Source organism: Podarcis gaigeae (assembly GCF_964106915.1).
Source record: "Podarcis gaigeae genome assembly, chromosome: 3".
NCBI classification, from domain to species: Eukaryota; Metazoa; Chordata; class Lepidosauria; order Squamata; family Lacertidae; genus Podarcis; species Podarcis gaigeae.
The window spans coordinates 120,737,908-120,764,813 of record NC_139680.1 but is presented as its reverse complement, the minus strand read 5'-3'; the positions used below and the strand labels follow the sequence as shown (position 1 = coordinate 120,764,813).

Here is a 26,906-nt window from a genome sequence, read left to right as displayed (position 1 = left end):
TGTCAATATCCTTCTTTAACTGTGGCACCCAGAACTGGACACAGGACCCCCGGCAGGCAGAATAAAGCCTTTCCATTCTTTCCCTTGATCTAGACGCTATCCTTCTGTTGGCACGGCCTAGAATTGCGTCAGGTTTGCCGCTACATCGTACATTCCTCTGTTCTGGTGTGAACCTGCCTCTTCCCCCTCTGACACCAGCCCTCTAACCACTGCACAGCACTGCATCTTCTGATGCAGACAGGCTGTCAGAACGTTCCTTGCATTGGCTTCTTCCACTAGATCATGAGTAGGCAAACTAAGCCCCAGGGGCCGGATCCGGCTCAATCGCCTTCTAAATCTGGCCCACGAATGGTCCGGGAATCAGCGCGTTTTTACATGAGTAGAATGTGTCCTTTTATTTAAAATGCATCTCTGGGTTATTTGTGGGGCCTGCCTGGTGTTTTTACATGAGTAGAATGTGTCCTTTTATTTAAAATGCATTTCTGGGTTATTTGTGGGGCCTGCCTGGTGTTTTTACATGAGTAGAATGTGTGCTTTTACGTAAAATGCATCTCTGGGTTATTTGTGGGGCATAGGAATTCATTCATTTTCCCCCTCCAAATTATAGTCCAGCCCCCCACAAGGTCTGAGGGACAGTGGACCGGCCCCCTGCTGAAAAAGTTTGCTGACCCCTTGAAATATACTCGGAGTCGAGAGTGGATTTCATGCTCTTTATTCAGCTCATAGTGGTGAGGAGGAGGAATGGAAGTTCCCCCAGAATGTCTGCTTTATATACATTCTTTACACAATGGGCTCCATGTGATTGGCTAATTCCGGAATTCTTCTGTAGGCCAATCAGGTCGCGGATTCACTTCCACTTGGAGCTGGATTGGGTGGCTCCTGTGGACCAATCAGACTGCTGCATTCTGGATCCTATTGTTCTAGGACCAATCAGGCTGCTGCATTCTGAATCCTATTGTTCTAGGACCAATCAGACTGCTGCATTCTGGACCCTATTGTTCTAGGACCAATCAGACTGCTGCATTTTGGATCCTATTCAACTCAGTACGTAACAGCCCTGCACTAGATGCTTGTGGGAAATGGGCACGTAACACAAAGGAGACCGAAACCCAGCGCCTCCCACGGCCGCATCCTGATCCCTGGAATCCCACCACCAGATTTCTCGGCCTTGAGTGCGAAAGCTCTCCTGCGTCCCTCCCAAACGATGAGGGTTAAGCACTTGTTCTTTTAAAAAGTAGGGCAGCTGAGATTCGACCTCATTGTGCCCTCGAGGGCTTATTTCATAAATCTCCATCCCCTGGGGGATACTTTTGTCTTCGCTGGCAACAGCTGGGATGGTAGAGGCAGGCATACTTGGCAACAGCGGCCTCCCCTTGGCAAGGCGTCCTTCCTCTCCGATGGCGTCCGCGCCAATTGGGCTGTCATCTGCTAGCTCCCAAATGCTCCGCGAATGTCCGGCAGAAGGTCACTTGGCCACCGAAATCTTGTTGTTGCTTTGGCAGGGAACAAAAGCTTTCTTCAAACAGAAGATCCATCCCAGGAGATGGAAAGGATTCATACAACCTTGTTGTGTATGTGTTTGTCGACTGCTTCCAGATGGGATGACTGCAATGCACTCTATGCAGGGCCTGTTTGGTAAATTGGCCCCAAGTTGGTAATAATAATAATTTGTTGTTTAGTCGTGTCCGCCTCTCCGTGACCCCCTGGACCAGAGCACGCCAGGCACTCCTGTCTTCCACTGCCTCCCCCAGTTTGGTCAAACTCATGCTGGTCTCTTCGAGAACACTGTCCCACCATCTCGTCCTCTGTCGTCCCCTTCTCCTTGTGCCCTCCATCTTTCCCAACATCAGGGTCTTTTCCAGGGAGTCTTCTCTTCTCATGAGGTGGCCAAAGTCTTGGAGCCTCAGCTTCAGGATCTGTCCTTCCAGTGAGCACTCAGGGCTGATTTCCTTTGGAATGGAGAGGTTTGATCTTGCAGTCCATGGGACTCTCAAGAGTCTCCTCCAGCACCATCATTCAAAAGCATCCATTCTTTGGCGATCAGCCTTCTTTGTGGTTCAGCTCTCACTTCCATACATTACTACTGGGAAAACCAGAGCTTTAACTATACAGACCTTTGTTGGCAAGGTGACATCTCTTCCTTTTGAGATGCTCAAAACAAAAAAAATTCCTTCCAGTAGCACCTTAAAGACCAACTAAGTTAGTTCTTGGTATGAGCTTTCGTGTGCATGCACACTTCTTCAGATACACACCTAGATGCTGTCTAGGTTTGTCATTGCATCTCTCCCAAGAAACAAGCATCTTTTAATTTCGAGACTGCTGTCAGCATCTGCAGTGATTATGGAGCCCAAGAAAGTAAAATAATTTTTATTCATATCTGACCCTCCCCAGCCGAAGCCAGGCTCAGAGCGGCTAACAACAGTAAAATTGGCACAGTTTACATAAAACCACAGTCAATTAATTGAAATACATTCTAAAATCAGTTCAGAATCAAATTAATTGCAACCATTGGGCTAGAGTTCTGTGAGGATTACAGAGAGGGGGTCAGACTGTGCCTTGGCCAAAGACCAGGTGGAACAGCTCTGTCTTGCAGGCCCTGTGGAAAGATGTCAAGTCATGCAGAGCCCTAGTCTCTTGTGACAGAGCGTTCCACCAGATCGGGGCCATGGCCAAAAAGGCCCTGTACATCATGCTTCATGAGTTCTAGTGTTATGAGAGAGCAAGGGAAACTTTCCTCTATCCACTCTCCCCAAGCCAGGCATAATTTTATAAACTCTTATCGTGCCTCACTTTATCTCTAGTCCCAAAGGCTGCAGGCTGCCTTCACAGGTGTGTCTCTCCATCCCCTTAATCAATTTATTTGGGGGGGCGGCTCTCCCCAACTCTACAATATTCTTTTCCAGGTGAGGCAGCCAGAACTGCACACATTATCCCAAATGCGGTTGCACTGTAAATTGGGATAAGGGCATTGTGATATTCCTGATAATGATCTCGCTGTTCTCCGTGACCTTTTCCATGCAGATTTAAATCAGGCAGACAGGCTTTCTGTGGCTTTTCTCGACCGCAGGCCCATCTCAAACCATTTGACTTCTGCTTTTTAGACCACTCGCGTCTAGACGATGTCTGCGTGACTTCTCTTACACTAAATGTTTCCATATACAGTGGTATCTCGGGTTAAGTACTTAATTCATTCCGGAGGTCCGTACTTAACCTGAAACTGTTCTTAACCTGAAGCACCACTTTAGCTAATGGGGCCTCCTGCTGCTGCCGTGCCGCCAGAGCACGATTTCTGTTCTCATCCTGAAGCAAAGTTCTTAACCTGAAGCACTATTTATGGGTTAGCGGAGTCTGTAACCTGAAGTGTTTGTAACCTGAAGCGTATGTAACCCGAGGTACCACTATGTGTGTCTCTGTGTGTGTGTGTGTGTGTGTGTATATATGAGATTAAGTTTTTTAAAAATATATACATACAAAACAAAACCATTTCAAACATCAAAATACAGAGTACTTTGGAACCCTTAGACCTGCTTCCCTCTGTCCATGCATTCCATCTTTAAGATTAAATTTACTGCATCTGTGGCGCTGTGGGTTAAACCACAGAGCCTAGGACTTGCCGATCAGAAGGTCGGCAGTTCCAATCCCTGCAACGGGGTGAGCTCCCGTTGCTTGGTCCCAGCTCCTGCCAACCTAGCAGTTCGAATGCACGTGAAAGTGCAAGTAGAAAAATAGGTACCGCTCCAGCGGGAAGGTAAACGGTGTTTCTGTGCGCTGCTCTGGTTCGCCAGAAGCGGCTTAGTCCTGCTGGCCACATGACCCGGAAGCTGTACGCTGGCTCCCTTGGCCAGTAAAGCGAGATGAGCGCCGCAACCCCAGAGTCAGGGATTTAACCGTCTGATTGGTCCTAGAACAAAAGGATCCAGAATGCAGCAGTCTGATTGGTCTGCAGGAGCCACCCAATCCAGCTCCAGGTGGAAGTGAATCTGCAACCTGATTGGCCTACAGGAGAATCCCGGAATTAGCCAATCATGTGCAGCCCATTGTGTAAATAATGTATATAAAGCAGACATTCTGGGGGAACTTCCATTCCTCACCACTATGAGCTGAATAAAGAGCATGAAATCCACTCTCGACTCCGAGAATATTTCAAGGGTGAACCTGCCTAATTTGCACTTTCTGAAACAACCTGAAAACTGAAACTCAGACATTCTTTGAAATTTGCACTTCTCTGAATTTTGCAATGTAGTTTTCCACCCAAGTGATGTGTACGAAAAGGCACAGTCTAAGGCAAAGTGTGCAATAAATGCAAGTATCAGTGAAAATAACAGCTAAAGATGGACCACATGAGGGGAAACTGCTTTGTGAAAATGATCTGCTTATTAGGAGAAGTTCGCACTAAATGGCTGGTGAATTTTCATTTTTTTAAAAAATCAGTTTGATGTCAAAATGTTTGTTTATTTATTGCATTTATAGTCCCACCTTTTTCTCTAAGGAGCTCAATCGAGGTGTTGCGCAAGATTATCTCCCTTCTCATTTAGTCCCCAGAACCACCTTGTGAGAGAGGTGAGGCTGAGGGGTAGTGGCTGGCCCCCAAAGACACATCCCGTGAGCTTCATGGCCCATTGGGATTTGAATTATTATTATTATTCCTGTTTAGGGAAGTTCTTAATGCTTAATGCTGTATTGTGTTTTAATATTCAGTTGGGAGCCGCCTAGAGTGGCTGTGGAAACCCAGCCCGATGGGCGGGGTATAAATAATAAATTATTATTATTATTGAAACCCTGTCTCACCCTGGTCATAGGCCAGCACTCTAACCACTGCACCACACTGCCTCCTATGCAGCGTATGAAATAGGCAGAGCTGAACTCAAAACAGGGGAAGTGAGATCAAGCGAAATGGGCGAGGTATAAATAATAAATTATTATTATTATTGAACCTTTGTTTCTCCCAGGTCATAGGCCAGTGCTCTAACCACTGCACCACACTGCCTCCTATGAACTTAAAACAGGGGAAGTGAGATCAAGTGAAATGGATGGATTTGCTCGTCTCCACCCACCCCATCACCTGTTTGTTGGAGATAGTTGGGGTGAGGAGCTGGCAGACCCCCGGGGCGGAGATCTTTTGGGATGGGAGCTGGTGGGGGGGCGGGGGCGGGCGGGCGGGCGAAAATCTCAGCAGGAACCTGCTCCTCTCCTCCAAACCATCTCAAAAGTCTATTAAACTGAGAGGGATTAGGGAAGAAGAGAACGATGATCCTGGAGGAGACTCTGAGATCAGATGTCAGATCAACGTTCCCACAACATGTACTCAGTCGCTCGTTCCTCTTCCCAGGAGAGTTTGGAGATAAGGGGCATCTCCAGAGAACTTTTGCGTTCTTCCCATTAGGAGAAAAGACCCCAACATGTCAAGCAGGCCCAGATTTAGGTCTGATGAGGCCCTCAGCTCCTGAAGGTAATGGGGCCCTTTATACGTCCAGCAGTCCTTTGTTGTTGTTGTTTAGTCGTTTAGTCGTGTCCGCCTCTTCGTGACCCCCTGGACCAGAGCACGCCAGGCCCTCCTGTCTTCCCCTGCCTCCCGCAGTTTGGTCAAACTCATGCTGGTAGCTTCAAGAACACTATCCAACCATCTCGTCCTGTGTCCTCCCCTTCTCCTTGTGCCCTCCATCTTTCCCAACATCAGGGTCTTTTCCAGGGAGTCTTCTCTTCTCATGAGGTGGCCAAAGTCTTGGAGCCTCAGCTTCAGGATCTGTCCTTCCAGTGAGCACTCAGGGCTGATTTCCTTCAGAAGGGATAGGTTTGATCTTCTTGCAGTCCATGGGACTCTCAAGAGTCTCCTCCAGCACCAGAATTCAAAAGCATCAATTCTTTGGCGATCAGCTTCCTTTATGGTCCAGCTCTCACTTGTTGCTGTTTCTTTGTGTTGAATATACAGCGGTACCTCTGGTTGCAAACGGGATCCATTCCGGAGGCCCATTAGCAACATGAAAAGAGCGCAACCTGCAGTGGTGCGTCTGTGCATGCGCGGGTTGCAATTCACCGCTTCTGCGCATGCACATGATGTCATTTTGCACTTTTGCGCATGTGCGAGCATCGAAACCCGGAAGTAACCCTTTCCGGTACTTCCGGGTCACTGCGGGACATAACCTGAAAGAACGTAACATGAAGCAAACGTAACATGAGGTATGACTGGACGCTATATGATAATTTATGGACCTAACAGGTATCTCAAGATGTTTGCACATATTGCCCTGCAACCAGTCCCTGCAGGATGTTGGCATCCTATATATAGAAAGGAGCAAACCAGCGATATTTTAGGGAGCAGCGAGCAGGTGGGGCCCATGACTCATATTTTAGAATACATAAGGACATGCAGATGGAAGAGGAGACTGCACCGTCAGGCCAATGGCCCTGTGGGAGCGAGTTCCATAGACTACCTCAGAAGATGTTGTACTTTCCTATGTTGTAGGTTTTTAAAGAAAGGTGGGATGGCCCCTTGTGGGGGATTTTTTATCTGCGATTCTTGTGTTGGAAGGGGTTGGGCTATATGACCTTGGGGTTCCTTCCAAATCCAGAATTCTATACAATCCTTCAAGATTCAGTTACAGTGTCTTAAGGTAAAGGTAAAGGGACCTCTGACCATTAGGTCCAGTCGTGGCCGCCTCTGGGGTTGCGGCGTTTATCTCGCTTTACTGGCCGAGGGAGCCGGCGTACAGCTTCCGGGTCATGTGGCCAGCAGGACTAAGTCGCTTCTGGCGAACCAGAGCAGCGCACGGAAACACCGTTTACCTTCTCGCTATTTATCTGCTTGCACTTTTGAGGTGCTTTCGAACTGCTAGGTTGGCAGGAGCAGGGACCGAGCAGTGGGAGCTCACCCTGTTGCGGGGATTCGAACCGCCGACCTTCTGATCGGCAAGCCCTAGGCTCTGTGGTTTAACCCACAGCACCACCCGCGTCCCTTTAAAGTGTCTTAAGAGGTGCCCAAATGCCTAGGAAACCAACAACTTTCCAAAACGCAGGGTGGTTTCCCACAGAGTAGACTATGTTAGGTCTGTTACTTGGAGTAGGTCAACTCTGAGTAAAGCATTGTTGAATATAGCAGTTTTCTTTTATTTAAATTCATTTATTTTATTATATTATATATAATTTTATTTATTATATATTATATATATTTAAATATAAATAAATAAATAAATAAATAAATAAATAAATAAATACAATTTGGACTATAATGTGATCTTTTTTATTTTATTTTTTTAAATGAAGTATTATGATTGGATATTTAATTGGATTTTTTTTATTGGGAAATCAATAAAAATGAGTTTTAAAAATTGAATAGAGCAGTTCCCTGCAGCCCAATCTGTGCACGTCACAGTACATAGAGGACGGGGCTGCCTAACGTTTATCCAAAACCATCTTGCACTGTGTCGATTAGGTGCACAAACTGTCAGAGATGAGAAGCATTCACTTCGGCCCTCTGCATGTTCCCTGATTTGCTCACTGCGGCTAATAATAATAATTATAATAAATTTTATTTATACCCCGCCCTCCCCAGCCAAGGCCAGGCTCAGGGCGGCTAAGAAGCAATAAGAAAAACAAATAGAATGAATACAACTTAAAAACAAGATTAAAACACAACATTAAAACATTAAAATGCAGCCTCATTACAGGAGGAAAAAGGAAAAAGAAAGAGGGGGAGGGAATCAAATTGACTCCAAGCCAAAGGCACTCCGTACATGCCCAGAGGCAGGCTTTTCTATTAATGCTTCTCTGTTTCCAGGGCTGCATTTAAAGCTCTGGGGCCAAAGTCCTTTGCTCAAAACCCTTGGCCTGAGACGGCTTTGGGGTTTCGCCCAGGGGGGACATTTGGGGCTGACGCTCGCTGGCTTTGGAATTTTTAATTTTTCTTTTGCAGCGGGCTAAAGGGTGCTGAGTCAGACCGGGGAGATGAGCAACGCACGACCCAGACTCCCTTTCGTGCTTTTTATAGCCTCCTCTGCATCCCTGCCTGGTGAGATGAGCTGTCTCTGCGCTCTTGCGCTTAAGCGAATGCGATGGGTCTCTCCCTCCCTGAAGGCAGGGGCACTGTGAGGACAGGCAGCCTGCAGGAGAGGGGGGTGTCCTGATAAATTGGGGAGGAGGAAACTCTGTGCCCCATGCCCAGAACACCCCTGGCAGGCCTCATACTTGCATCCGCAAGGAGATGCAATCCAGCAGGAAGCATTTTCTCTCCCCGGCAACTTCTAAAAACATGTGCCGTCCTCTGCGCAGGTCAAGCGAGGACAGGAAAAGAGCATGGAATGCAGCCTTTGGGGGCTGGACTGACCTCTAGGGCAGCAAGGTCCCTGCAGAAGGAAGCCAGGACTTTTGTGCTTTGCGCATGCCCAGGAACACTTCCTATTCTCTTTATTTTTCCCTTTTTTTTACTTTGTAAAAGTGTTTTACTTTGTAAAAGTGCTAGTGATGTGTGGAAGTGAGAGCTGGACCACCAAGAAGGCTGATCGCCGAAGAATGGATGCTTTTGAATTCTGGTGCTGGAGGAGACTCTTGAGAGTCCCATGGACTGCAAGAAGATCCAACCGATCCATTCTGAAGGAAATCAGCCCTGAGTGCTCACTGGAAGGACGGATCATGAAACTGAGGCTCCAATACTTTGGCCACCTCATGAGAAGAGAAGACTCCCTGGAAAACACCCTGATGTTGGGAAAGATGGAGGGCGCAAGGAGAAGGGGACGACAGAGGACAAGATGGTTGGACAGTGTTCTCAAAGCCACTAGCATGATTTTGACCAGACTGTGGGAGGCAGTGGAAGACAGGAGTGCCTGGTGTGCTCTGGTCCAGGGGGTCACGAAGTGTCAGACATGACAAAATGACTAAATAAAAACAACAACAAAAATTGTTTGCAGCGCTTGGTTGTGAAAAAGCAGCCTCGAAGCAGTTTACGAAAAGAGACAAAACTGCCAATAAGAAAAAATAAATAATGACAATGGTTTAAGCTTTCCCGCAGGCTGAAGCTCGCATCAGTTTTCTAAACACCTTCGTAAGCTGGTCTAAACAAGGATGCTTTTAGCAGAAGCCAAAAAGAATGCAACCTCAAGAGGCAGTGAGTTCCAAAGGGTAGGTCCTGCCATGTGAAAATATTGAGTTCTTGCAAATGCAGAACAGGTGTTGTGTGGAACAGGACAAGTTTTGCTGATTGAAGCAGCGGGCTAGCCAGCCCAGGACATTTTGCCACCGGAGAATAATAATAATAATACTAATAATAATACTAATACTAATACTAATACTAATACTAATACTAATACTAATAATAATACTACTACTAATAATACTAATAATAATACTAATAATTTATTATTTATACCCCGCCCACCTGGCTGGGTTTCCCCAGCCACTCTGGGCGGCTTCCAACTGAATGTTAAAAACAATACAGCATCAGACATTAAAACTTCCCTAAACAGGGCTGCCTTCAGTTGTCTTTTAAAAGTAAAATAATTGTTTATTTCCTTGACATCTGATGGGAGGGTGTTCCACAGGGCGGACGCCACCACTCAGAAGGCCCTCTGCCTGGTTCCCTGTAACTTGGCTTCTCGCAGGGAGGGAACTGCCAGAAGGCCCTCGGAGCTGGACCTCAGCGTCCAGGCAGAACGATGGGGGTGGAGATGCTCCTTCAGGTCTACTGGACCGAGGCTGTTTAGGGCTTTCAAGGTCAGCACCAACACTTTGAATTGTGCTCGGAAACGTACTGGGAGCCAGTGTAGGTCTTTCAAGACCGGTGTTATGTGGTCCTGGCGGCCGCTCCCAGTCCCCAGTCTAGGTGCCGCATTCTGGATTAATTGCAGCTTCCGGGTCACCTTCAAAGGTAGCCCCACGTAGAGCACATGGCAGTAGTCCAAGCGGGAGATAACCAGAGCATGCACCACTCTGGCGAGACAGTCCACGGGCAGGGAGGGTCTCATCCTGCGTACCAGATGGAGCTGGGAGACAGCTGCCCTGGACACAGAATTGACCTGCACCTCCATGGACAGCTGTGAGTCCAAAATGACTCCCAGGCTGCACATCTGGTCCTTCAGGGGCACAGTTACCCCATTCAGGATCAGAAGGACAAATGGGTGGCCCCAGCCCAGGAAAAAGGGGTGAGTGAAGTTCTACATCAGGAACTGGAGTGGGGGGAAGTTGAACATCGGGAACAAGGCTGAGAGGAGACCATCAGCAGAAAGAGGACACTGTGGAAATGGCATGCGGTGTGGGGAGAGTTGCCAAAAAGGAATGGTTGAAGGAGTTGGGTATGTTTAGCTCAGAAAAGAGGAGACTGAGAGGAGAAATGAGAGCCAACTTCAAATATCTCAAGGATGGAGCAAGCTTGTTTTCGCCTGCTCTGGAGGGTAGGACTTGAACCCATGGCTTCAGGTTACAAGACAGGAGATTCCGACTAAACATACGGAATAACTTTCTGGCACGGTATGAGCTGTTCGACATTGGGACCGACCTCCTTGGAGGTTTTTAAGCAGAGGTGGGATCGCCATCTGCCATGAATGCTTTAGCTGAGATTCCTGCATTGCATGGGGTTGGACTAGATGACCCTCGGGGTCCCTTCCGACAGGGCTCCTTCCAACTCTATCATCCATTATTTTAAATAATTAAGCCAAGTACCACTCAACCCGTTGCTGGATATTTTGATACTGCAGGAGTTTTGCTCATCACCATAGAAAATCTCATTTAGAGAAAGCGCATGCTAAATTTCTGGCCGTTTCTGCCATCGCAGAGACAGTGCCATCCACTCTGGGGAATACTCCAATCCCCCTCCAGGAAAGCAATTAAATCTGACCCTACAAAAGGGCAGCCAATATTTGGAAAGAGTCAAGCTGTCTAAATAATTGGCACGACTCTTAGACTAATCAATAGGCAAAGACCAAGATGCAACAGAGAGGAGGTTTCGCGAGCCGGGTGCTTTGCATCGATATCCTTAATCTGAAGATTAAGAATAGATTTTGCCTGGCGATGGCCCTGAGACAGAAGAAAATTTGCAGAATGAAACCTAATGCTTGCAATTTGTTACTGGAAGGTTTTGGCCACAAACTAACATAAATATCACTCTGGTGGATTATGGCAGGAGATACGGGCTGGACATTGATTGGGAACAGGTCGTAGCTCAACAGGTAGAGCAGCTGCCTTGCATTCAGAAGGTCCTAGGTTCAAATCCTGACCTTTGCAGGTAAGGCTGGGAGAGATCCCTGCCTGAAATCCCAGAGAGATGCTGCCAGCGAGATACTGAGCGAGATAGACGAAGGCTCTGATTGGGTATAAGGTGTTTTCCTATGTCTGATGCCTATACCTGCCTGCCTTGCATGGTCCAGGGAGGACCATGAGCGGCCGAAAAAGACTTAACCTCCAATGATTTAACTATAGGCTTAATATGAGTCAACAGGGTGATGCAGCAGCAAAAGAAGCTAATGCAATTCTTTTTGTTGTTGTTGAGTCCTTTAGTCGTGTCCGACTCTTTGTGACCCCCTGGACCAGAGCACACCAGGCACTCCTGTCTTCCACTGCCTCCCGCAGTTTGGTAAAACTCATGCTGGTCTCTTCGAGAACACTGTCCCACCATCTCGTCCTCTGTCGTCCCCTTCTCCTTGTGTCCTCCATCTTTCCCAACATCAGGGTCTTTTCCAGGGAGTCTTCTCTTCTCAGGAGGTGGCCAAAGTCTTGGAGCCTCAGCTTCAGGATCTGTCCTTCTAGTGAGCACTCAGGACTGATTTCCTTCAGAATGGAGAGGTTGGATCTTCTTGCAGTCCATGGGATACGATAGCCAAATATCTCAAGGGCTCTTACATGGAAGGTGGAATAAGCAAGCAAGAGATTCCGACCCAACATTAGGAAGGTGGTAAGAGCTGTTAGCCAGTGGAACAGACTTCCTTGGAAAGTGGCACATTCTCCTTTGTTGGAGGTTTTTAAGCAGAGGTTGGGTGTCCACCTGTTAGGTGAGAGCATCTTCAAATCTCCGAAGGGCTGTCACATGGAAAGTGGATACAGAAACGCTTCACAAACCCATCTATATGGTGAATGGAATTGTATAACAACAATAGCTATGGAGCAGTTACATAACTGTAATGGCCACTGCTCCATAGCTATTGTTGTTATACAATTCCATTCACCATATAAATGGGTTTGTGAAGCATTTCTGTATCCTTCTGCTGTGCTGAAGAAGAATTCTATGAAAAAGTGGGTATATCCGGAATCACTGTTCACTACGTCTGTTTGTGGACCACTTTGGCAGTGTTGGACGTCATAAAACAAAGCTTTATGGCTTGTCTTCACCAGATAAGAATCTGACCCGTTGCTTCTTTCAGAGACTTGCATAGTCTACAAAGACTTTCGGAGACTTATAAGACTTATGTTTATTTGGTTCTACATTTTCAAAAGAATCCATCAAGAGTGCACATTTTGCGACTTTCAGAGATTTATAAGGTTTCTGTTTATTGGGTTTGCAGAGAGTGCATATTTCATCCTGTTCTATGTTCCATATAGATTATATACAGAGTTTATATTGATATTGCATTGTTGTACTGGGTCATCGTGTTGCCTTGGATATTACTGATAATTGTTTGCAACACAGGGGTTTAATTGTTTGGTTACTACATGGAAGGTGCGGCAAGCTTGCTTTCTCCTGCTCTGGAGGGTAGGACTCGAACACATGACTTCAAGTGACGAGAAAGGAGATTCCGACTAAACATAGGGGGAAACTTTCTGACAGCAGGAGCTGCTCAGCAGTGGAACGGACTCTTCCAGAAGGCAATGGACTCTCCTACCTTGGAGGTATTTAAGCAGAGTTTGGACACCATGGGTACTTTAGCTGAAATTCCTGCACGACAGCTCTTACTGTCAGAAAGTTTTTCCCTATGATCAGAGGCAGTCATGCTGGCCAGCCTGGGTAGCTCCATTGGTTGGAGCATGGTGCTGTTACTACTAAGGTTGCAGGTTCAAATCTCCATATGGGACATCTGCCTAGTCCTGCGTTCCTGGACTAGATTATCCTCTGGGTCCCTTCCAAGGTTATGATTCTAAGAGTCTGGCTCACAGTTCCTGGGAATCGCAGGCCAGCAGAGTGTTGCTTTTGGGATTCAGGCATCTAATTGGCCCCTGGGAGAACGAGGGGCTGGTCTAGATGGGCAATGGCCTGATCCCGCTGGGGGGCTCACCCTATGTCATTGTTGTTCAGTCGTTTAGCCGTGTCCGCCTCTCCGTGATCCCCTGGACCAGAGCACGCCAGGCCCTCCTGTCTTCCACTGCCTCCAGCAGTTTGGTCAGACTCATGCTGGTCGCTTCGAGAACACTGTCCACCATCTCCTCCTCTGTCGTCCCCTTCTCCTTGTGCCCTCCATCTTTCCCAGCATCAGGGTCTTTTCCAGGGAGTCTTCTCTTCCCATGAGGTGGCCAAAGTCTTGGAGCCTCAGCTTCAGGATCCGTCCTTCCAGTGAGCACTCAGGGCTGATTTCCTTCAGGATGGAGAGGTTTGATCTTCTTGCAGTCCATGGGACTCTCAAGAGTCTCCTCCAGCACCATCATTCAAAAGCATCCATTCTCTGGTGATCAGACTTCTTTATAGTCCAGCTCTCATTTCCATACATCATTACTGGGAAAACCAGAGCTTGAACTATACGGACCTTTGTTGGCAAGGTGATGTCTCTGCTTTTTAAGATGCTGTCTAGGTCTGTCATTGCTTTTCTCCCAAGAAGCAGGCGTCTTTTAATTTCGTGACTGCTGTCACCATCTGCAGTGATCATGGAGCCCAAGAAAGTAAAATCTCTCACTGCCTCCATTTCCTCCCCTTCTATTGCAGCGTCCTCCATGGCGCTCTCACACAGAGGACTCCACCTCCTCACCAGCCACCAAAGTGAGACCTACTGAGCTTTTAGGAAGGGGAACAGGAAAACTAGGAACCCCCCATGTCATTTGGGGGTGCATGGCTGGGAATGGCTGAAAAGCCCTCTCCCAGAGAGCAGGGTTCATGCCTGAAGCAGGATTTCAATTAATCTCCATCTGGCCTGTCCCAAACCACATGTTAAATTATGTTAAAAGGGCTTATTCCTTATATTTCCTGGGGGATTATCTGCATCTGTGTCTAATGGAATCGGCCAGGTCAGCAAAGAGCTTGTGGGGCATCTCCAGCCCCATGGCTGTTTTGAAACCTAGAGACATAGCCTTACTGGGAGAAGAGCCTCCTCACATGGAGGGCACACAGGGTTATTTTTTGGGGGGACCCACATTCAGGATTTCTGGTGCATCATGACCATATAGTTTGCACTTGTAGATTGCAACAGCTAGGACTGTTTAGCTCTGAAACTCCCTTTCTAAAATGTACCAATGGTATGTGGTTCTCAGCACTGGGAATTGTAGAGGTTAGAGGTCACCAGTGTCCTTATCATAGCATCTTGGAGTTGTAGAATTGGAAGGGACCCAAGCCAAGTCATCTAGTCCAAGGCAGGAATCCCAGCTAAAGAATCCCAAACTGGTGACCATCCAACCTCTGCTTAAAAGCCTCCACAAAGGAGAGTCCACCACTTTCCAAGGAAGTCTATTCCACTGGCTAACAGCTCTTACTGTCTTCCTAATGTTTGGTAGTAATCTCTTGCTTGTTTGCTCCATCTTCCATGTAACAGCCCTTGAGATACTTGGCTACCACGTCTCCTCTTAGTGTTGCATTTCCCGTATCCTTTTTTGTTAACATGCTTCTTAAGTTATGGTGCCCAGAACTGGACACAGAATTCCAGGTGTGGTCTGACCAAGGCAGAATCGAGTGGGACTATCACTTCCCTTGATTTGGACACTAGACTTCTGTGGATGCAGCCTAGAAGAGCACCCATTTCTTCTTCTTCTTCTTCTTCTTCTTCTTCTTCTTCTTCTTCTTCTTCTTCTTCTTCTTCTTCTTCTTCACCACTTGTAGCCGAGTAAGATTGTCTTCCATGAACACGGTCTTAACACTGAGTCCATAAGTGACTCTGGAGGCCAATTCTGGATCCACACGTCCTTCCACAGTGGGGACACAGGTTTCCGGGTGGGAGTTGTTCACAGTGTGGATTTGCCAAGCGTGCCTTCCTCTTAGCATGCTTCTCTCTTTCGTCCTGAGTTTGAGCATCTTCAAAGCCCAGGACACCTTTGGTAAAGGCTGTTCTCCAACTGGAGTGCTCGTAGGCCAGTGTTTCCCAGTTGTTGGTGTTCATACTACATTTTTTAAGATTTGAGAGGGTGTTTAAACCTCTTTTGTTGACCACCAGCATTCCGCTTTCCATTTTTAAGTTCAGAATAGAGTAGCTGCTTTGGAAGGTGATCATCAGGCATCCGCACAACAGGACCAGTCCAACAAAGTTGATTGAGTCATGTTAAGCTTGTGGTCCACCAAGACCCATAGATCCTTTTCACATGTACCACTGGTAAGCCTGATGTTCCCCATCTTATGTTTGTGCAGCTGGTCAGACAGGCGTCTCCCTCAACCTGCCCTGGAGATGCCATCAGATGTTTAACCTGGGACCTTTTCATGCAGGGCAGAAGGTCTACCCCTGAGCTAGAGAGTCCTTCCCCAAAGTGCATAGGACAGCCATTCCCACAAGGACGGGGTGTGCCTAGGTGTGACGAAAATAGGGACAGTGTCCCTGGGGAGTGCAAACACACTATGCATACTGTCATGCCTCATGTTACGTTTGCTTCAGGTTGAACATTTTCAGGTTGTGTCCCACGGTGACCCGGAAGTACCAGAAAGGGTTACTTCCAGGTTTTGCCGCTTGCGCATGTGCAGACGTGTAAAATGACGTCATGCACATGCGCAGAAGCAGCAAATCGCGACCCACAAATGCACAGATGTGGGTTGTGTTCTGCTCATGTTGCGAACGGGCCTCCAGAACGGATCCCATTCGCAACCAGAGGTACAACTGTACTCACTTTTCTCCCAATTGGAGGCCATGTAAACTCAGCTGGGGGAGAATTTGTATTTTGCTTGCCGGCGCATTGAAGGCACACCAGGAAACAAACAGAAAGCCAATGCAATTGATGCAGGACCCGTGTAATGTAGTAAGCAAAGCTCACTCCAGAAAGCAATGAAGAGTGCATGGTGGTAATTTAAGCGAGAGGCAATTCAGGCATGTATCCCAGCAGTCAGATCAGCTGCAAATGAGAGCAATTATTGAAATCTCTTGATTTGTGGAGGGGAGGGGGGTGGGGTAAGACAGACGGTGGTGCTGGTGATTAAATGGGCTGCCTTTTGCTCAGGCAAAACATCTGTAGGAATTTCAAGGCCCAGCAAAATAATCCCGGTCTGTTCAGCAGAACCGTCAGGCGTAGGGTTTGCACAACTCTTGACTCGCCCACCTATGGCAAATTGATTCTAGATCATCCCACTTGGTGTCAGTGTCAATTATTGTATTATCAGGAACAAATAATTAGGGGATTGAGTTGCTGTGATTCAGGGAAAGGGAAAGCTAAGCAGCAGAAATGTTTTTCCCTGGGGCTCTTCGAAGGAAACGAATCTAGCCTGAGGCTGGCACAGGCTCCCTCTTGAGGTCCTCTTAGGTAGCTTCCTGATGACTGGTTTATTGAATTTTCATAGCACTGTAGAGCTGGAGGGAACTTAAGGGTCATCTAAACCAACCCTCTGCAATGCAGTTACAGATAGGTAGCCGTGTTGGTCTGCCATAGTCAAAACAAAAAAAATTCCTTCCAGCAGCACCTTAAAGACCAACTAAGTTAGTTCTTGGTATGAGCTTTCGTGTGCATGCACACTTCTTCAGATACACTGAAACAGAAGTTTCCAGACCCTTCTATATAGTGAGAAGGTGGGGAGGGGTATTACTCAGAAGGGTGGTGGGAATGGGTGATTGGCACATAGCTGTGATGAGCCTGTTGACGACTCTTAACGACTGCAATAGGTCTTACAGGAAAAAGCAAGGGGTGAGAAGGTGAAAAATGGCTTTGTCGTGTATAATGAGATAAGAATCCAATGTCTCTGTTCAGACCAGGTCTCTCCATGGTTTTAAGTTTGGTAATAAGTTGCAATTCAGCAGCTTCTCTTTCCAGTCTATGCAATGCGTTCATCCTGGTTTGTTTGCAGGGGGGTCAGACCAGGGCTTTTCCCCCAGCTGGAACTTGCCAGAAATCAGTTCTGACACCTCTCAGATGTGTGCCGTTGCCATTCCAAGAGAACGAGGGAGGTGTTCATGGTGAGTTCGGCACCTCTTTTTCTAGAACAATAGCTGGATTAGACAACATTATGGCACAAAATTATTCCAAACTTTCCAGTGAACTTCCCCTCCTAGCTCTTTGTGGAAGAAAGTCTTTTTTTTGGGTCAAATCTTTTTTATTACGTTTTACATAGCAGATTTACATTCAAACATTAAACATCAACATCGACATTAAGGATTGTCTGAATCTTTTGATTCCCTTCCACGATTACCACTATCAATCTTTTTCCAACTGCTTCTCTTATTTTTCTTAAATAATCCATTTTTACCATGTTTCTTAGTACATTAGAAGCGTTACTCAAATCCTGCCCAAGTTTTTAGTTGTTTACAGTGTTCTCTTAAATACATTCTAACCCCCCCCATTCCCTCTTAAAGTTCTTCTCTTCCTGGTTCCTGATTTTCCAGTCCATTTTCCCATTTCGTCATCATCTTCATCAACCATTCGTCTCTGGTCTTCTTTCCATCTCTGGGCCAATAGTATCCGCGCTGCTGTCGTTGCAGACACAAATAATCTTTTCATAGAATCATAGAATCCTAGAGTTGGAAGAGACCACAAGGGCCATCGAGTCCAACCCCCTGCCAAGCAGGAAACACCATCAGAGCACTCCTGACATCTGGTTGTCAAGCCTCTGCTTAAAGACCTCCAAAGAAGGAGACTCCACCACACTCCTTGGCAGCAAATTCCACTGTCGAACAGCTCTTACTGTCAGGAAGTTCTTCCTAATGCTTAGGTGGAATCTTCTTTCTTGTAGTTTGGATCCATTGCTCCGTGTCCGCTTCTCTGGAGCAGCAGAAAACAACCTTTCTCCCTCCTCTATGTGACATTCTTTTATATATTTGAACATGGCTATCATATCACCCCTTAACCTCCTCTTCTCCAGGCTAAACATGCCCAGCTCCCTTAGCCGTTTTCTGCTCCCTTTATGGTGGAAAGTCTAATCTTTTGGAGAGACGAGCTTGTTGCACGAGACCTTCAAATCCATTTTGATTCTGCAACCTGGAATTTGCTTGAAATTCACTCAGAAATCATGAAAGCCCAGAAGTAACCCCCTAATCTTTGTTACCCTGCAAACCACAAGGAACACCTTTTTATCTTTGTCGTGATATTGCGATAGGAATTTTGAGGTCTTAGATATATGTTAAATGTTCATAAGTGTACCAGCCAAGCACGTACATAGATCAGCGCAGGAAGACCGAGCTGAAACCATTTTGATTCCCAAAATGACCAAATGTTTTCCCTGCAAGGAGGGAGGGGGGTCAGAGAGCCTTCCCATGGCCTCAGGAATTGAGTACAGTAATTAGCATTTTAATGGGTGAAGACTATTAGGAAAAGCAAGCAGATAACCTGGCAAACAGGAAAAACAACATTCAAATTTCTGTTTTAGACCGCCTTTTCTGTGATGTAGGTATGATGTTTCTTGGGGTGGTCTTGATCTACAGGGTGGCAATTTCAAAAGTCCATATAAGGCCTTGTGCGCCATTGTTCTGGGTTCCTCCTTCTCTCTCCTGCGTGTGAGGGGAGCACCCTGTTGCAACAGATCAATAAAGATCAGGCTTACTAGCTGCTTTGCTTCTCAATATTCTCTGGTTGGCCTCTGTTATTTTCTCCTACCAATAGGGAACCTACGTAAGGAATCTATATGGGCTCTTGGATACCCCATAAGGGAAAATGGGCAGATTTTTGTTCACAACACTACCCTGCTGCGCCACTGATGTTCCTGCTGCTGCCACCATCATCACATCATCACTACATCTCTCTCTCTCTCTCTCTCTCTCTCTCTCTCTCTCTCTCTCTCTCTCTCTCTCTGGTCATATTATCCTCTTAAGGCTTTAGAACCATCTGTAATTATGCCTTGCAACTCCAGGGCAAGTTGAAAGCTGATTTCACTGCCCAGTTTTCATTTTCACCGCTGCGGAGATCAGTCAACGAGGAAATTTCCCATCATCCACTCGGGAAGCTCCAAGAGGGTTAGTAGACAGGCCACCACCTTTCGGGGCTCAGCAAGCATCTTTGGAGCCCTCTAGTGGGAACCAGTTGCATTTTGGGGGGACCAGCAAAGATGGCTGCCAAGAGGAGGATCATGGGTAATTCTTTGGTCACAGATGACGAGGGCAATGCTGACAGTGGGGGGCCTCTTAACTTTCACTTGTCTTAGGAAGACCTCTGTTTTGGAGCCCATTTTTGTCTTTGTGAAGAGGTCTGCTTGTCCAAATTAGAGGAGAAGGGAACAATTTCACTTGGTGTAAATCTGGCAAGTGATGCCCAAATGCCAATGTGTGGGAATGTTCAGGGATGCAGGAGAGGATATATTGTCTCATTATAGCCTTTCCAACTTGTGTAAACAAGTTCACAATTTAGCATAGTAACATTTCCCTTTTTAAAATCACAGCGGATGCGTTTGCTCAGGCTCGCTAAAGCCTCTATAATAACTGTTCTGGTGTTTCCCCCTCATTCCCTCATAAAAGATAAGACACAACACAGTCTTCTATAAAAGTATAAAAAGTATAAAAAGAGTTTACTCACTCACATTCTGTTCACAGATGAATCCCAGAAGGCAGACTTAAGTTACAAAAGTAATATACACCTGGAAACTATCTCATAAGGAGACAGTCTCTTTGTTCTCTCTTGGCTGGAGCCAAGAGAGCATTTTTGGCTAAGCAGATGTTGCATCTTCGACGAAAGTAGTCAAAGAGAGAGAGAGATGGCTGCCCTGCCCTGTGCTCTTGTTGTTACCTGCACAGGTGAGGCCACACCCACCTCTACTCACATGCAGAGGAAGTCTGTCCCAGCCCAGAAGGAAACAGGTAGTTGACCTGCTGGCTGGACAAACATTCCTCCTCATGTGTAAACATGTTCACTCTAGGAAGGTTGTACTTGACTGCTCTTGTGTTTCACATCCCACACAATGGCCCACAAAACTCCTTCCCAGCATATGCTCATCGAGGTAACATTCGGTTACTCCTTTCCTGACAGAGATGCCAGAGTAACCATTCTCAGAGCGTGGTGAGGATGCAGGCTGTTCTTACTTTATCTGTAAGCTACCTTGATGCCCTGTCAGCTGAAAAGGCGGGGCATAGATTCATCATCATCATCATCATCATCATCATCATCATCACAATGAACCTCTCCCTGGTTCTCTTGGAATGGCAATGGTACCCATCTGAGAGGTGCCAGAACTTAGTTCCGGCGAGGTCCAGCTGAAAAAAGGGGGGGTTTGTCCAGCCCTCTTTTAAACCCACCCCGGTTCACAACCATCACTCCCTCTTGTGGCAGGGAGTTCCACAGTTGAACTCCATGCGCTGCGCAGAAGAAGAAAATCCCTTTTGCCTGCCTCAAATCTTCCAACGCTCAGCTTCCCTGGATGCCCAGAAGTTCTAACGTGACGAGAGATGGAGAAACACTTTTCTTCCTCCACTTTCTCCACGCCATGCATAATTCAGGACTCCGTGCATAAATATGTCAAGAGTCTCTGCCAAGAAAACTTGAATTCTGCGCCGTTTATGCATTATTTATCAAAATGGCACCCGCCGGCTTGTTTTTCACACACGTGCCGAGGGAATAGAGGTGGGAAGTGTCCCACTTTTGCAAGAGATAGTCCTCTACTTGAAGAATTGCCTGGTACGAGTCTCAGGGAAAGGTACACAGGGGCCTTGGACTGGCCAGGGAACAGGGAGCAGCAGGGTGGACCAGCACAGACCTGGCCAGAGTTCTGGCCACAGTCTCTTGTTTCCCAGATGGTGGGATCATGTTGTTTAGTCATTTAGTCGTGTCTGACTCTTTGTGACCCCCTGGACCAGAGCACGCCAGGCACTCCTGTCTTCCACTGCCTCCTGCAGTTGGGTCAAACTCATGCTGGTAGCTTCAGAGTGGCTGGGGAAACCCAGCCAGATGGGTGGGGGTACAAATGAATTTTTATTATTATTATTGAATTGGAAGGGACCCCGAGGGTCATCTAGTCCAACCCCCTGCAATGCAGGAATCTCAGCTAAAGCATCCACGACAGTTAATTTTCAACCTCCAAAAAGAGAGAGTTCTTCTTGCTTTTTATATAGCCCTGTGGAAAGCCTCCAAGTTATGGCCTTTTCATCGTACATAGGCACTTCCACGTCAGTGCAAATTAAACCAATTTTTCTCCAGCTTCCTCAAGCGTCCTCATAAGGCTTGGCTTCCTTGATCAGTCTTGGTCGCCCTCCTTGGCCCATTTTCTTCCATGAGTTGTAACTATTTAATGTACATGCTGCTTAATGCCTTCTAAGCAGTGTACAAAGTGTAAAAAACAACAACACCCATTATGCAAATCTTAAAATAGGAGCGCCCATCATATAAATCCATCCAACTTTGAAATTGAAACGTCAGAACGGAAAGCTCCACAATGAGAAGACACAATGTTGTGCTTCAAAAAATGAGAGCTGGCTGGAGAAGTCTGTGGCGGCAGATATAGAGACGTGGAGCACTAAGACTCGGGGGGGGGCTTATTGTTAATAATAATAATAATAATAATAATAATAATAATAATAATAATAAATATATTCTTTTATTTATACCCCGCCCTCCCCAGCCAGAGCCAGGCTCAGGGTGGCTAACACCAATAAAATTTCAGTAAAAAGATAATAGGAAAAAACCCCAATTTAAAATACAGGTTAAAATGCAATTTAAAATGCAGCCTCAATTTAAAAGTAGCCCATAGATCAACCACCGCTTCCGAGCAAATTAAATTGAGAAACATCTTTCGGCGACTTCCCTGCCTGCCGAAGCCAGCAGCAGAGTTATTGGGGAGCTTCCTCAAACATCATGAAATTCAAATGATTTTTTTCTTTTTTAATGGAATGAAGTGTGTGCCCAATTGAGGGATCCTTCTCTTACCTGTCTTGAATGAAGTTGTGAAAATATAAATAATAATAAAGATGATGGTGGTAATAATGATGATGATGATGATGAAATGATACATTCAAGATGGAGCAAGCTTGCTTCCTCCTGTTCCAGTGTGTAGGACTTGAACCCATGGCTTCAAGGGACAAGAAAGGAGATTCCTACTAAACAGTAGGAAGAACTTTCTCACAATAGGAGCTGTTTGATTATGGAACAGACTCTCTCAAAAGTGGCTGGACTCTCCTTCCTTGGAGGCACTTAAGCAGAGGTTGGAGGGCCACCTGTCATGGATTCTTTAGCTGAGATTCCTGCATTGCAGAGGGTTGGACTAGATGACCCTCAGGGGCCCTTCCAACTCTATGATTTTATGATTATTAGCTCCTACAAGTCTACATCCTGACCTGGCCACCAGGAGGTCCAATTGAATTGAATGCAGCTTACTTCTGAGAAGGGCAAGCTGGGTGGCGTGCAAATTTATATGCTGTTTCTCTTTTGTCCTTTATACTCATGGACGGCCTTACTGTCTTCCATAAATTTGTCTGATCTCCTTAGGCTGGATGTGGCCCTCAGCTCCTGAAGGGAATGGGGCCCTTTCTATGTCCAGCTGTCCTTTGTCAACAACAAATTGTCTCTGTTTTGTATATGCTCTATGGTCATTTGTGGACCTCATAGGTATCTCAAGCCATTTGCGCATGTTACCCTGCAACCAGTCCATGCAGAATGTGGGGGCCCTATATATAGAAAGGAGCAAACCAGGGATATTTGAGGGAGTGGCTGGCAGGCAGGGCCAATGACTTACATCTTAGGAGCCTACACAACACAAAACACTGTTGCTGTATGTGGGTTTTATTTCATTTGTTTTTTCATCTTATATTTTGGAAATATACATCCAGTTTTTTCCCCTTTAGATTTTTTTGGGGCCCCCACATAAATCCGGGACTGCAAAGGGCCAGCAATGGGGAGCAACCTAGCTGTCTACTTTGTCTCGAAGGCCTGGCTTCTCCTGCCCAGTAACAACCATGGCTGCTGAGATTTATGGATATTGTCATTTCTTGTATCCGATTTAACCAGGGATGAAAGGACCTGTCAATTCATGATCTCTCACTTTCTCATTTCCCCCCAGTCTTAAACACAGTCCTCTGCACCTGGTGGCGATTTGTGATTACCAATGAAAATTTGTCAGGATTTCAGTGCAAATCTGTCCTGATAAACACAGATTTATATGCAGCCTTATCATTTTCTGCAAGCCATTTCCCCTATTTTTTTGGTACGTTATTTGCACTAATATCTTCATTCTTATGCACATGCTTCCGTAATATTTGCATTTATTGCTTGGTTGGAGCACTGCATTGCAAAATTCGGCTATGTGCAAATTTTGAAGGATGTCTGAATTTCAATCTGCATATCGCCTTGGAAAGTGTGGACTGGGTAGAGCTGCTTTTAAACATGTTCTGCATTGGATTTCTCCTCCACTCCTAGATTCGACTGCCTGAAATTTCTGTTTGGGTGCAAGCATCAAGCAGTCTTCCAAATTGAAAGGGGGGGCAGAAACTGTGCCCCCACCCCCAATGGCAGTAGCCTGTCATGCAAGCCCCCTGGAAAACCTGACCTTTAAAGCCTTTGTCCGAAACTGGAACGAGAGTTTTTGCTTTCCAGTTCCGTACATCCCAGCTGGCAAATCAACCACGCTTTGTGAGGGAAAACCAGAAGGTGAAATATCAAGAGGTTTGCCTCCTTCCCTGCAGTGGGTGCTGAAATCAGCAGAGGGGGCTCTCTTTGTAGTTCCTCCATCCTCAGAGGCTCAGGGGTGGTTCTGGTCCAGCAGGATATGGTCTTCTCAGTGGTGGCCCCTAAGCTATGGCACCTTCGTTGTATGGCTTCTGAAGGTTGTGGAAGAAACACCTCTTTGCTCTTGACACTGGAGTAGTATGTTCTTAGAACCCACCTTGTTTTTAGGGTCGAAAGTTGTTTCAGCTGTCGAAAGGCGGTTGGAGGATGGATGGCGGCCAACAGATTGAGGTTGAATCCTGACAAGACAGAAGTACTATTTGGGGGGGGGGGACAGGGGGCCGGCTGGTGTGGAGGACTCCCCGGTCCTGAATGGGGTAACTGTGCCCCTGAAGGAACAGGTGCGCAGCCTGGGAGTCATTTTGGACTCACGGCTGTCCCTGGAGGCACAGGTCCATTCTGTGTCCAGGACAGCTGTCTACCAGCTCCATCTGGTACGCAGGATGAGACCCTCCCTCCCCGCAGCCTGTCTTGCCAGAGTGGTGCATGCTCTGGTTATCTCCTGCTTGGACTACTGCCATGTGCTCTACATGGGGCTCCCTTTGAAGGTGACTCGGAAACTACAACTAGTCCAGAATGTGGCAGCTAGACTGGTGACTGGGAGCGGCTGCCGAGACCACATAACACCGGTCTTGAAAGACCTACAATGGCTCCCAGTATGTTTCCGAGCACAATTCAAAGTGTTGGTGCTGACCTTGAAAGCCCTAAACGGCCATGGCCTAGTATACCCGAAGGAGCATCTCCATCCCAATTGTTCAGCCAGGATACTGAGGTCCAGCGCCAAGGGTAAGGTTACCAAATTTTTTTCAATGAATCCGGGGATGCTTTTCAACTTCCTACTAAATATATGGATTTTGTCAGGGGACTGATGAGTAAATCCGGGGAAACGGGGTTGTCTGGTAACCTTAACCAAGGGCCTTCTGGCGGTTCCCTCCCTGTGAGAAGTGATCTTACAGGGAACCAGGCAGAGGGCCTTATCGGTGGTGGCGGCCGCCCTGCGGAACACCTCCCATCAGATGTCAAGGAAATAAACAACTATCTGACTTTTAGAAGACATCTGTTTAGGGAACTTTTTTAATGTTTAATGTTTTATTGTGCTTTTAATTCTGTTGGGAATCGCCCAGATGGGTGGGATACATTGTTGTTGTTGTTGTTGTTGTTGCTGTTGTTTATTTTTAATGTTGTTTTGTAATGTCAAAGAGATAAACAACTACCTGACATTTAGAAGACACCTGAAGGCAGCCCTGCTCAGGGAAGTTTTTAATGTGTGACATTTCGATGTATTTTTAATCTTTGTTGGAAGCAGCCCAGAGTGGCTGGAGAAACCCAGCCAGATGGGCGGAGTACAAATAATAAATTATTATTATTATTATTAAATACTGTAATCTGCCCTAGTGTCAGGCACTGGCTGGATGAAGAGGAATGGTGGAAGAACGAAACCCAGGGAAAGCACAGAGGGAGATAATTTGGATTCTGGATCCTAGCGGTGGGAATAGAGGTTTAGGCCCACACCCCAGAGGAGGGGAAGAGCTGAGAAGTGCTGGAGGCTGGGATCCAGTATATCTGAAGGAGCGTCTCCACCCCCATCGTTCTACCCGGACACTGAGGTCCAGCTCCGAGGGCCTTCTGGCCGTTCCCTCACTGCGAGAAGCCAAGTTACAGGGAACTAGGGTGAGGGCCTTCTCGGTAGTGGCGCCTGTCCTGTGGAACGCCCTCCCATCAGATGTCAAAGCGATTAACATCTACCTGACATTCAGAAGACATCTGAAGGCAGCCCTGTTCAGGGAAGTTTTTAATATGTGACATTTTAGTGTATCTTTCATCTTTGTTGGAAGCCGCCCAGAGTGGCTGGGGAAACCCAGCCAGATGGGTGGGGTACAAATAACAAATTATTGTTATTGTTGTTGTTGTTGTTGTTATTATTATTATTATTATTATTATTATTATTATTATTATCTTGGAGAAGGAGAAAGAGGAGGAAACAGGCAGGTGGCCCAGCGCAAGGCAGAGACAGGAATCTGACCTGGCAGCTCCACCACAGAGCCACCCTGACAGCTTCTGTTCTGACAGCCGGCAAGCCCCCTCCACTCCCAGAACAAGGTGTCTGATGCATGTTGCAGAGCCGGAGAGCCAGGCAGACACAGAGAGGGTCCCTTGGGAGTTGCGTAGACAGAGTGAAGTGCCGGACTCAGAGGGATAAGGAGAGGAGGGGGCGGCGGCGTTACAAGCCAGATCGGGCAACCGCTTCATCTAGACAGGATCAACCCTGAGAAGTCTCCGTTCTGCTTCCTTAATGGAAAAAAACACATGAATTAATTGTAAGTTAGCTGGTGGTTCCCTGTCTTTCCCTGATCTGTGAACGACCTGCTCTCCTTGTCAGCTCCCTGACAGTTGGACTTTAAGGTGAAGGGTACAGTGGGTGCTCGGGTTGCGAACGCGATCTGTGTGGGATGCACGTTCGCAACCCGAAACGTCTGCAACACGCACGGGATGCAATTCGGCGCTTCTGCGCATGCACGACTGCCGAAACCCGGAAGTAAACCCGTTCTGGTACTTACGTGTTTCGGCGGTCCACAACCCGAAAAAACACAACCTGAAGCAGACTTAACGTGAGGTATGCCTGTACTTAACAATAAATAACTAAATATGTGATTCTACGGGGGAAGCACACCTCGGGCACTTTGCATAGCCACACCACACTCCGTGACTTTGTTCCCCTCCGATTCCCCCCTCCACCCTTCCAAGTTTCCGTTTGCCCATCCCTTTCTCCTCCCCACACAGCCCTCCATGCCCCATACGGTGAGTCCTACGACAAGCTCAACCCCCCCGTGTCCTGACCCCCCCATTCCCCCCTTTGCCCCCTCGCTTTGCTTGAGGTGGGCGCTGCTCCTGCCTGCAGACTTGGTGGTGTGGCTCTGCTGCGTGCCCAGGCTGAAGGGATTGGGGTGGCGGCATTGGCGGCAACAACATCATCATGGCGATGGAGCCTTGTGGCTTCTCCGGGCTCTTGTACCAGAAGCAGGAGC

The 26,906-nt window shown here is 47.0% G+C and overlaps 1 protein-coding gene across 1 annotated transcript in view; it reads left to right on the top strand.

Annotated features, from left to right (window-relative positions):
- The window catches only part of KCNK3 (potassium two pore domain channel subfamily K member 3), a 94,312-nt gene that overhangs the window by 63,750 nt on the left and 3,656 nt on the right, over positions 1-26,906 (top strand). The gene's annotated exons all lie outside the window — the stretch shown is intronic.